Source organism: Mercurialis annua, linkage group LG4 (genome assembly GCF_937616625.2).
Source record: "Mercurialis annua linkage group LG4, ddMerAnnu1.2, whole genome shotgun sequence".
NCBI classification, from domain to species: Eukaryota; Viridiplantae; Streptophyta; class Magnoliopsida; order Malpighiales; family Euphorbiaceae; genus Mercurialis; species Mercurialis annua.
Window position 1 is genome coordinate 18,957,902 of NC_065573.1, and position 13,173 is coordinate 18,971,074.

The following is a 13,173-nucleotide window of genomic DNA, read 5'->3' on the forward strand; positions in this document are numbered from 1 at the left end:
CAATGGAATGTGAAAACTGGAGATCAAAGTGGTGCGCTCAAAACCATAAATCTGGAAAATGGGAAAATAACGGGGTCAGATACACTGAAATGACTTCATATTACCATTTACATTTATTAAGTTAAAACTGTTAAAAATAATAAATTTTTTTATACTTATATATAATCATTATGGAATAAGTATTGAATCAATAAAAAATAGGCGAGATGCATCTCTATCGAATCCAAAGTAGGCCAGAGATATAACTTTACCGAATCCAAAGTAGCCAGAGATATAACTCTGATGAATCCAAAGTAAGCCAGATAATAATCTACCGGTAATAAGTATAACTGGTGCACAGAGTCTCGATGATGCCCATCAAGTAGCTCGTTGAAATCCAAATCCATAATGAATTCAAAACCATTTTAAAACTGCGTATACAATATATAGATACAAAATATATATACTTTACTTAATAAAGCGTTAAACGATAATATAAACTCATTGCTTACGAATCCCCCACAACGCTCGGCAAGTACTAAACCTGGTTCGACTCTGACGCATAAACAGTCGACGAGTCTGTCACGACCCGAATTCCACCCTAATCCAAGTCACGACCGGTGCTAGGGAATGGGAATGGTTGTTCCGAAACCCGTAGCAAGCCTAGAACCTCTAGAAATTTTTCGCAAATATTATTAAAAGATCGCACCTCGCGTACGATCCGTTTTCAGAAAATACCATTAAAACTTTTCTCTTTTAACAAAACACATTTCTGAAAACACACATATATGCGAAATCTGATTTTCAGAAGTACTGGTTGGATAACCTCGTTATCTCAACCCTCGCTTCCTTCTGAAAACCTGGCGTGGTGATTACTGGAAAACCAGGGACTTATCTTTCGCTTGCCTTAACACATATGCATCCCTGTTCCAGACCACACGCCACCGTTAATATGTTCAATAAAATAAAGCGGACACCTCTGCGTCTCGCAACGGTGGTATTAAACATATTAAAATACACAGCGGACCGGTTACACATAGCCGGCGTATTTAAAACATACTGTTTTTGACCCTCACAAAAACCCAAGAGGCCGACTCGGTAACTAGATACAATATGCCACTAAGCAGCCACCCAAAAGATATACACATGCACTAGATCCTATCAGAGTATCTAAACAGAGGACTAGTGGCACGGCTGCTGGCATATCACACTTATACTATTGCAGCATACTAAGAGTACAAAATCCTACGTACATTACCAAAGAAGAGCTTTCCTGAAGAAGGGATTTGGAAGCTCGACTAACCTCAAAGCTCGTTTCCTGAAAAATGGGAAACAACAACGGGGTCAGAAATATAAATATTTCTGAGTGAGTAAACAGTTTACAGGTAAATACCAAAATCGCATAATATATATAAAACAGTTATATATAAAAAATATTACCAATACGTTGATCCATATGAAACCCTAGTCCACAATTTTCCTTATAGACATACTCTTATCACGAGCTTATAGACAACAGAATAAAGACCGTGACCCGAGTCACTGCCGTCCAATTCTGTATCTCTGGTACCTGGACCGTAATCATGAAACTGCCATCGCGGTTTTACCGGCGACCGTAACTGTATTACTGTCGTCTCAGGGTTTACCCGTGAAGTCAGGGCATCTACTTTCCCAATGACTTACACGACAGACATACCTCTATACCTCGACAGAAGTATATCTAGAAATCGGTGTTGGTGATCACGCAACCCTATTGCCGCCCAATAGGTAGCTCGTTCCAATGGACCTCTCTTGGCTAGTTTATACTATTGCGATTATGGATTTAAAACAGTTGAATACTGATATTCAAAAGTAAACACGTAAACTCACAATACTGCTAAGTAACTACTTAGCCCTGCCGTATGTGGGACAGACTCCCTAGAGTCCTGGTCTGACTGCTGGACAACTAGTCGGATCAAACATACAAAACACACAAGACAACACATCAATACTTGTTTCCAATATAAATATCTAGGTTCCGAAACCTAAGTTTAGGCTAACATGTAGCACTTAACACGTATGGTCTCGTTCTTTTTAAAATTATTTAAACTGTTTTCATCTCAAGAAAACATTTAAACTTTACTCTAGAAGTCCTTTTAGGTATAACAATACCTAATTAAAATCATTTAATAGTATAGACTTGATTGCCAAAACAATTCATAGTCGTATACTAATTATTTAGCAACATCGTTTGCTAAATCTTTTAAACTGGTTAAACGTCGACTTTAACTCTTTTAAAGTCCTTTTTAAACGTTTAACTTTACTTTTAAAATCTCATTTTAAAAGTCTTTGACTTATGTTTAAAAATATTTATTTAAAATATTTTAGTTTCGGTCAGACAACACATTGAGTTACTTGGCGAAAACATTTCAAAATCGCCCCTCGAAAGTCCGCCGAAAAAGTCCGGAAAAGTCCCTACGCACACGTCCCGCTAAGTCACTGTGCGTCCGCACGTGACTGGCTGTGCGTTCGCACAGCTAGCTGTGCGTTCGCACAGCTGACTAGCCGTGCGTTCGCACAGCTTGCTGTGCGGGCGCACAACAAGTCAGCCCCGGGAATTTCGATTCCCGGGCTGTTCCGACGTGTTCCTTTTTTCCAAAAATGTCAAAAAACGCCCTATTTTAACGTCCTAATACACGTATACACAATCCAATCACAATTCGAACGTATATTTCAATCGTTCGATACGGTAACCGTTTATAAACGAATATATATTCGAAATATATCGAAATATATTAAAATAAACGTTTAATACGGGTTTAATACCTCGATTACTCGAGTAATTGTCGAAGAAACGGAGTTAGAATCGAAAACCGGACGGATCGGCTCGAAACCGTAACGTTGCCGCACACTCAGAGAGCATAGCAGCTCTCCATTTCTTTCATTTGAAAGAAATGGGCTCAGATGCCCTAATATGGCTCTCAAATGTTATATATATAGATTCAGTTAAAGTGCTCTTTAGTACTAGCTCAATCATGCACTTTAAACCAACTTCTAAACTAGTCGTCCGTAGCCCAAACGGAAACGACTTTCAAATTTCGTAAAATTTTACCAAAAATCTAATAAAATATAGTAAGAATAAAAATATAATTTTTATTCTTATCCGACTTATATTTTATTCTTAATAAATCTCTAAAGATTTATGAGGTCCAAATTAGCCCCACTTGATTAAACTTTCTACGTCCAAATTTCATGAAATTTTGACGATAGCTTCGTCAAATTATTTCGCGAATAATGACACCAAAATTATTCTCTCGGGGCTTATAAATTATTTTATTTTAATTTGGACTAATAAATTATACTTAATTAGTTAATAATTGAAAACTAATTAAAGTAAAAGTTTAGGGATTAAAAGAAACATTTTTCCTTACTTTCCCCTCACTCATAACCGCCTCACCTATAATTCATTTATATATATATATATATATATATATATATATATATATATATATATATATATATATATATATATATATATATATATATATATATATATATATATATATATATATCTTAACTTATATTCGTTAATAACACGTCGAGACTTCCGAGTTTCGACATTTTAATTTCGGGTTTTTATCTGAAATATTAAACTCTCCAATAAGAGTGGTATATTGATATATTAATTATCAATATATTTTTATCTTACGACTTTAGTCGTATTTCTGGTTCTATTAGTCCCGTCATATTCTTTTATTAAAATTTAAATTCTCAATTTAAATTTTAAACTCCTATTATTACGATATAATCTTAGGAATACTTATAAATTAAATTTACGCTTAAATTTAATTTACGTATTCCCGGCTAATAAAAGCTTTACACGTAGCTTATAAAAATACGGGGTATTACATTCTCTCCCCCTTATATAAATTCGTCCTCGAATTTACATACACTTTTTGTTTTACTTATATAGCCAACAATACTCTTCCATTTCATGTTCTATGCTTTTCACAGCATAAACATTACTGCTGTTGTCTGTGGCATAACTGCTGTCGACTATGGCACAACTGTTGGCCACTATAGCACAACTATGCACAGCTCACTAACTACTTTTTTTCTATCAATTTTTCCATCTCTACTTTACTTGTCCTTATAGACCGTATACTTTCCTCTACTAGTATACGAACACCGGTTATCTAAACCTTGCAGTTCTTCTTTGACCGCGTCTTATATCTCTCAATCATTTTCCATCTCCTCTCATTGTACTTTTATTTATAGGTTTCTAACCTATCACCTTGACTTATGTTATCAGAAGTCTTGGTATTCATTAACCTCGAATTATTCCTTTATGTTACTTCTTTTTGGGCCTACTTTGGCTATCCGGATCGCTTATCATGAAGCGTCCGTTTACCAAATAAATTTGGTATTCTTATAGTTGGCAATGCGTTCTACAACTTCCGTTTAGACTTCGAGTTAAGATTCTTTCTCGAAAGTCTCGGAAATCGATCTCAAAGTTGCCTCTTCGAGCAAATTTTGAGAGGGAGACTGCTAAACTGCCGTCATGGCTATTGTCGAAGCCAATGAACCAAGCATTTAAACCAGTCTTTTTCCAAATATTATTTCAAATTCCCATATTTTGACATTCAATCTACAACTTCCGTGAAGAGTCGAACTTAATCCGACCTCTTTTCGGTTTCCGAAATCGTCCTTGAAGTTGGCTACTAGCCAAGCTTATATTTTTTAATACATCTTATTACCTTTCCTATTCGTTGTACTTCTTTACAGACAGTACAAACTTTAAACTCACTTCTGGGATATCAACTGATTATTAAGTCTTATGATATCACCTTTTGAATTCACTTTTCCTTTTTTCTCCCTTGAACTCTCTAGTTCATTTTTATTATTGATTGTACATTTTATTGTACCTCTTATAACTAAGATTTTTAATCTTATTATAAATTTTTTCGTATCTTTTAACCACTTTAGGGTAATGTTGGTTAAGTATTTTAATCTTTAATCTTACCCTCTTCATCTGTTGGAACTCCTGTTCCATAAACAGACTACTCTTCCTTAACATCCTTTACACTCTCTTATAATTCTATATCTTGTATAGAATGTCTTTTATCTTCTCATGATTCTATATCTTGTATAGAATGTCTACTAATTCCTTATCAATCTATAGTAACTTCCTGTTACAGATTGAATTACTGGTTTCCTCTCATACTAATGATGTGGTCATCTAGGTGTATGTGTAGATTATAACCTAACTATCTCCCCTGTAGAACATCTTCTAACTTGCTCCACAGTCACCGCAAAACTGTGTTTCGTCACTAGTTTTCGGTATATCCAAGGTTAATTAGATTTCTTAACCTCTTTTGTATACACACCTAGCTTCCTTGTTCACAGCTAACAGTTATCATAACTGTACTATAGCTGTTACTATCGTGTTTAATTAACTGACTATCAACTTAAGCTCCGTTTTCAAAATATTTCATTTTGAAAACAAAATGTTTATTAAACATTTTTCCACTTTTAATCGGCCATACTTTACACATTTCTGGCCCGACATTCAATGTACATGTACACTACATGTATATTCCGTTACCAGACAGCCTAGATCTCATAGTCATAAGGCTCGGTTCTCGGAATTTTCATCTTTTGAAATTGTTGTCTCAACACAATTTTCATTACATAAATATATGGAGCTCATGTCGATAATTCCAAGTTAATTAAAGTTTATACTTCTTATCGTTGTCACTTACATTTTTGGCTTACTGCCAAAATTCACGCAAGTTCCACGACAATATCTTCATCATCGAGCATTGTCTACCTCTCTGTTCGACGATCGCAACGGCTAAAACTTAGATAACCGTCTTGGGATTGTCATATCCCAATATCAAACTGATCTAACGGTTCGAACACAAGTTATTAGGGTTTTATTATACCCTGCTAGTTTCCAGATAACTTCTGAAACTCACTTGTCCAATTTACTATCTCCATCTTCATTACACCTTGATAACATTTTTATCTAATGTTGGTTCAAGGTTTGATATACTTTTTAAGTATATTATTTATTTGTTATATGGTTTATTAATCATTTTCTTAATGAATATCTGTTAACACGACTTGACAACTCCGTTAGTCGTTAACATATTCATTGATCCTCTTTATTCATATCAGAACTAGTAGTGTACCTACCTAGTTCTGAGAATACTCACACTTCCTTTATCACCTTCCTTTTAGATGTTTCATTGTTGTTTATCATTTTAGTGCTGAGGTTTACTCTTCTCAGACTTATGAATTTTGGTTTATCTAACCACTCGTATGGATTTAAGAGATATGTCCATTACTAACATCTGTTCTGTTTGTAAGACTGATCTCCAATCCGTTTAATTAAACACGTGCGTATGACTTTGTTCACATATAGTTACTTGAAGTCAAACAAACCGAGTCGTGTTCAATTAGATCCTACTCTCTTATCTTAATCGCAACAATTTCTATCGTTTACTCTCGAACTTTTACTTACTATAAAAGTTCATCACTAGACTTGTGTCAGTCTATTTCTGAGTAAGAATATAGATTCTCACTCTCTCTACTCTTCCCATACTTTCATTAATCTCTAATGTCTCGGTATGAAACACTAGAATTTAGGTCTTTATTATTTATTCTTATAATACAACTGTTATTCTTTATCCCTTTTTCCCATCTACCTTGTCACTATCACAGAGTTTTCGTTTGAGAAAATACAGTTTTGTCTCGCGTACACTGACGCTTAACAAATACAAATCAATTTGTCAGACAAATACAATTTATCTCATCTGAGATAATTATAATTTGTCCTGCCTGCAGGCCTTTTTAAATCTCACTTTTCAAACAAATTGTGAATTCTCGAATTCACGGTTCAAAACTTTTTCATACAATTGTGCTTCAGGGTGATGACACCTCTCATCCCCAAGGAGTTGCTATTTCAATCCACTTTTTATTGATATACTGATATATCAATTTATATGATGCATGCCCTAATCAAAATCATTTTATGTATATATATGATATATATAAAATTCAGGTATGCTTCTTCTATAGTGATTTTTGCAACATGCACCTTTAATGCATCTGAGCACAATTATATGTTCAACTGTAAAACAAAACTTTAATAAGTTTCTTTCAAACTACTTCTCTGTGCCATTTCAAGGTTTCCTAATCCTCACATTAGGCTTTATTGTTCTTTATTTAACATTCATCTTTTATGTTATTATTCATCGTCAGGCTGCTTATGAACAATTATTATTCATTCATATGTGTGTTCTTGTTTAAGGATATTCATTATTTGTACTTTATGCTTTCTTAGTTTTAGTATCTCATACTAAAACACATAAATGTACTTACTTAAACGTAAGACACATATCTAAATGATACCTGAGGATGATTGTTGAGGCGGTAATGCCTTTCGAATCATCAGACCTTTTCCCCGTTCGCATCGGCGTATAACTATCCCTTTCTGGATATTTCTCAGATGGTTCACCTCTGCTAAGTACTTCTCTAGCCTAAACCCTATATAGGATGATACAACAGTAGATTCAAACACTGAATCAATACTGTCATCAATAACATCTATGTTTCCCATTAATCTTTCCAGATCCTCTAATTCAATAGCATCATCGTCTGTATCCATCTTATCAACTGAAGCAAAATCTTCAGCCTCTAATGGATTATCAGGCACGACATGCGGCTGAGCTCGACTAGGCCCAGACATGCTGAAACACATGTGGCCATAACGCAAGTAGCCGATATAACAGTTATAGAAAAACACATTTTCATATAACAGATAACACCTTATAAACACATATAAAATAAAACACATAGCAATCACACATATAGTTCAGAGAAAATCTAACTATTTTCTCGAACAAACGATTCTTCTGGAATCTTCGCCTCGTTCTGTATTCGAACAGAATCAACTTTCTTGAATACTGGTCAATTGATCTGACCATTTCGTACTACACTAATAGCGCGTCTCGAACACAGGAACATCTCATATGTTCCCTTATTAGTATCGCGTTTCAAACACAAGAACATCTCATATGTTCCTGATCAAACATCACATATACACTATACAAGTATACGGATTGCTACTTATAGATGAATGATTTTAACAACTGAAAACTGATCAAGACATGACTCGAATCCTATGTTGCTGCAATAGTCTACTAGGAATCCTTACCAATCCTAACATAACTTACTTATCAGTATCAGCAACAGTACTTCGGATAATCGAGTACGTAAAATGTTGCTCTGATACCACGTTTGTCACGACCCGAATTCCACCCTAATCCAAGTCAAGACCGGCGCTAGGGAATGGGAATGGTTGTTCCGAAACCCGTAGCAAGCCTAGAACCTCTAGAAATTTTTCGCAAATATTATTAAAAGATCGCACCTCGCGTACGATCCGTTTTCAAAAAATACCATTTTTAACAAAACACATTTCTGAAAACACACATATAGGCGAAATCTGATTTTCAGAAGTACTGGTTGGATAACCTCGTTATCTCAACCCTCGCTGCCTTCTGAAAACCTGGCGTGGTGATTACTGGAAAACCAGGGACTTATCTTTCGCTTGCCTTAACACATATGCATCCCTGTTCCAGACCACACGCCACCGTTAATATGTTCAATAAAATAAAGCGGACACCTCTGCGTCTCGCAACGGTGGTATTAAACATATTAAAATACACAGCGGACCGGTTACACATAGCCGGCGTATTTAAAACATACTGTTTTTGACCCTCACAAAAACCCAAGAGGCCGACTCGGTAACTAGATACAATATGCCACTAAGCAGCCACCCAAAAGATATACACATGCACTAGATCCTATCAGAGTATCTAAACAGAGGACTAGTGGCACGGCTGCTGGCATATCACACTTATACTATTGCAGCATACTAAGAGTACAAAATCCTACGTACATTACCAAAGAAGAGCTTTCCTGAAGAAGGGATTTGGAAGCTCGACTAACCTCAAAGCTCGTTTCCTGAAAAATGGGAAACAACAACGGGGTCAGAAATATAAATATTTCTGAGTGAGTAAACAGTTTACAGGTAAATACCAAAATCGCATAATATATATAAAACAGTTATATATAAAAAATATTACCAATACGTTGATCCATATGAAACCCTAGTCCACAATTTTCCTTATAGACATACTCTTATCACGAGCTTATAGACAACAGAATAAAGACCGTGACCCGAGTCACTGCCGTCCAATTCTGTATCTCTGGTACCTGGACCGTAATCATGAAACTGCCATCGCGGTTTTACCGGCGACCGTAACTGTATTACTGTCGTCTCAGGGTTTACCCGTGAAGTCAGGGCATCTACTTTCCCAATGACTTACACGACAGACATACCTCTATACCTCGACAGAAGTATATCTAGAAATCGGTGTTGGTGATCACGCAACCCTATTGCCGCCCAATAGGTAGCTCGTTCCAATGGACCTCTCTTGGCTAGTTTATACTATTGCGATTATGGATTTAAAACAGTTGAATACTGATATTCAAAAGTAAACACGTAAACTCATAGTACTGCTAAGTAACTACTTAGCCCTGCCGTATGTGTGACAGACTCCCTGGAGTCCTGGTCTGACTGCTGGACAGCTAGTCGGATCAAACATACAAAACACACAAGACAACACATCAATACTTGTTTCCAATATAAATATCTAGGTTCCGAAACCTAAGTTTAGGCTAACATGTAACACTTAACACGTATGGTCTCGTTCTTTTTAAAATTATTTAAACTGTTTTCATCTCAAGAAAACATTTAAACTTTACTCTAGAAGTCCTTTTAGGTATAACAATACCTAATTAAAATCATTTAATAGTATAGACTTGATTGCCAAAACAATTCATAGTCGTATACTAATTATTTAGCAACATCGTTTGCTAAATCTTTTAAACTGGTTAAACGTCGACTTTAACTCTTTTAAAGTCCTTTTTAAACGTTTAACTTTACTTTTAAAATCTCATTTTAAAAGTCTTTGACTTATGTTTAAAAATATTTATTTAAAATATTTTAGTTTCGGTCAGACAACACATTGAGTTACTTGGCGAAAACATTTCAAAATCGCCCCTCGAAAGTCCGCCGAAAAAGTCCGGAAAAGTCCCTACGCACACGTCCCGCTAAGTCACTGTGCGTTCGCACAGCTTGCTGTGCGGGCGCACAACAAGTCAGCCCCGGGAATTTCGATTCCCGGGCTGTTCCGACGTGTTCCTTTTTTCCAAAAATGTCAAAAACGCCCTATTTTAACGTCCTAATACACGTATACACAATCCAATCACAATTCGGACGTATATTTCAATCGTTCGATACGGTAACCGTTTATAAACGAATATATATTCGAAATATATCGAAATATATTAAAATAAACGTTTAATACGGGTTTAATACCTCGATTACTCGAGTAATTGTCGAAGAAACGGAGTTAGAATCGAAAATCGGACGGATCGGCTCGAAACCGTAACGTCGCCGCACACTCAGAGAGCATAGCAGCTCTCCATTTCTTTCATTTGAAAGAAATGGGCTCAGATGCCCTAATATGGCTCTCAAATGTTATATATATAGATTCGGTTAAAGTGCTCTTTAGTACTAGCTCAATCATGCACTTTAAACCAACTTCTAAACTAGTCGTCCGTAGCCCAAACGGAAACGACTTTCAAATTTCGTAAAATTTTACCCAAAAATCTAATAAAATATAGTAAGAATAAAAATATAATTTTTATTCTTATCCGACTTATATTTTATTCTTAATAAATCTCTAAAGATTTATGAGGTCCAAATTAGCCCCACTTGATTAAACTTTCTACGTCCAAATTTCATGAAATTTTGACGATAGCTTCGTCAAATTATTTTGCGAATATTGACACCAAAATTATTCTCTCGGGGCTTATAAATTATTTTATTTTAATTTGGACTAATAAATTATACTTAATTAGTTAATAATTGAAAACTAATTAAAGTAAAAGTTTAGGGATTAAAGAAAACATTTTTCCTTACTTTCCCCTCACTCATAACCGCCTCACCTATAATTCATTTTTTTTTTATATATTTATTTATTATATATATATATATATACTATATATAAAAGCACGGATGGGGGGAGGGGACAGGCAAATTTACTGAATAATCCTTTTCAGTTTATTACTAAATAAAGGTTTTATAGTCATTAACTAATTAGTTATTTAATTAATCACTATTATAATTAAAGTCCTAATTAGAATAGGTAGCTAAATTATCTCCAATTTAATTTTTAGTATGTAAAAAATAACTAAATTGTCTCCAAATTAGTAGGAATATCTATCTTTTAGTTTAATTGAACTATAAAATTAAAACACTGTTTTTGGTCAATATATTATATTTAAATTTCAATCTTATTATTTTTAAAGATATTATTAATAAAATTAAGTTAATTATTTAAATATGCTTATTATAAAACCAAAAGAAAAATAAATTCAGTATGGAAAAAAAATTTAATAACCGGATATATTATATTTATTTTTACAAATTTTTTTAACTAATTTAATATTAATTATAAAAAAAATATTGATATAATTATAATAAATTTACAAATATGTACATTGACGAGTTACGTTACGAGCCACGTGCATAGCACGTAATGCGAAACTAGTATATATATATATATATCTTAACTTATATTCGTTAATAACACGTCGAGACTTCCGAGTTTCGATATTTTAATTTTGGGGTTTTATCCGAAATATAAAACTCTCCAATAAGAGTGGTATATTGATATATTAATTATCAATATATTTTTATCTTACGACTCTAGTCGTATTTCTGGTTCTATTAGTCCCGTCATATTCTTTTATTAAAATTTAAATTCTCAATTTAAATTTTAAACTCCTATTATTACGATATAATCTTAGGAATACTTATAAATTAAATTTACGCTTAAATTTAATTTACGTATTCCCGGCTAATAAAAGCTTTACACGTAGCTTATAAAAATACGGGGTATTACAGAGTCTAAGAAAATATAAATAATAATTAAAATCATTCCCCAAATCTAGAGAGTACTAGACACCACATATACTAGCACAAACATCAAATCAAGCCAAAGAATAAGCCAAACATAGAGTAATCACCCATATTTAGTCCAATGCCAAAGTTATACAACAATCAAGTTAAATTGAGTTCCCGTTTCAATATTTTTAATTATTTAAACAAAATTACTCCTATTAGAATATGTCGTTTCTTTAATATATAAAATTATTTAAACTATTTTCAAATACTCTAATCATTAATAAATTATATAAATTTATATTATTTATATTAAAATAATTATAATTTATTTTAAAAAAATCATAATTTATTTTAAAAATCTAAATAAATTTAAAGTAAATATTGATTTTGATAAAAAAATGATTATTAATATTTTTATTAAATATAATATGATAAAATATAATATAATGTATTTATTCATTTAATAAATAAAAATAAAAATTATGTCATTTACAGTTGTTTTATATATAAAAGCCAACAACTAATCAAATCTCACTAAAATATATGGTTAATCAGTTATCAGCTATCAACCAACAGCTAGCAATAGTTACTGGCTAGAAAAGAAACAGTTGAACCAAACAGGACCAAAATATAACATTTCACCTACTGACAATCCATCTTAAATGCTATATTTAATAATCAGTGGACTTTTTTATTGTCTAAAGTATACGAGTGGACCATTAACATTAAAGATAGATCCATTTTACATGTTTCTCTATTAGATCTGAACAATTGTACTACAAGAATGGTTGGATTGGCCAGCTTCGATTATGGCCCCAGTTCCGCCCATAGTGAATAGGTTAATTGACACTCGGTATTAAATTACTGTGTTGCTAAAATTACACTGAAAAAGGGGTAATTTAACGGTCTATCTCACCAGAAATATTTGTCTGAACCTAATTCGTCACGTAGGATTATAAAACTATCCATTAAATATATGACACGTGGCGTAATTAAATATTATAGCCAATCATTAAATATAATTAATTAATGATCTTTTAATTAGAATTAAATGCTATTTTGTGATTGGCTATGACATTTAATTACGTGTCATATATTTAATAGATGATTTATACTTTTACGTGGCGAACTAGGTTACCTAGTTGGGGATTGAAACATCAAATTGATTACTT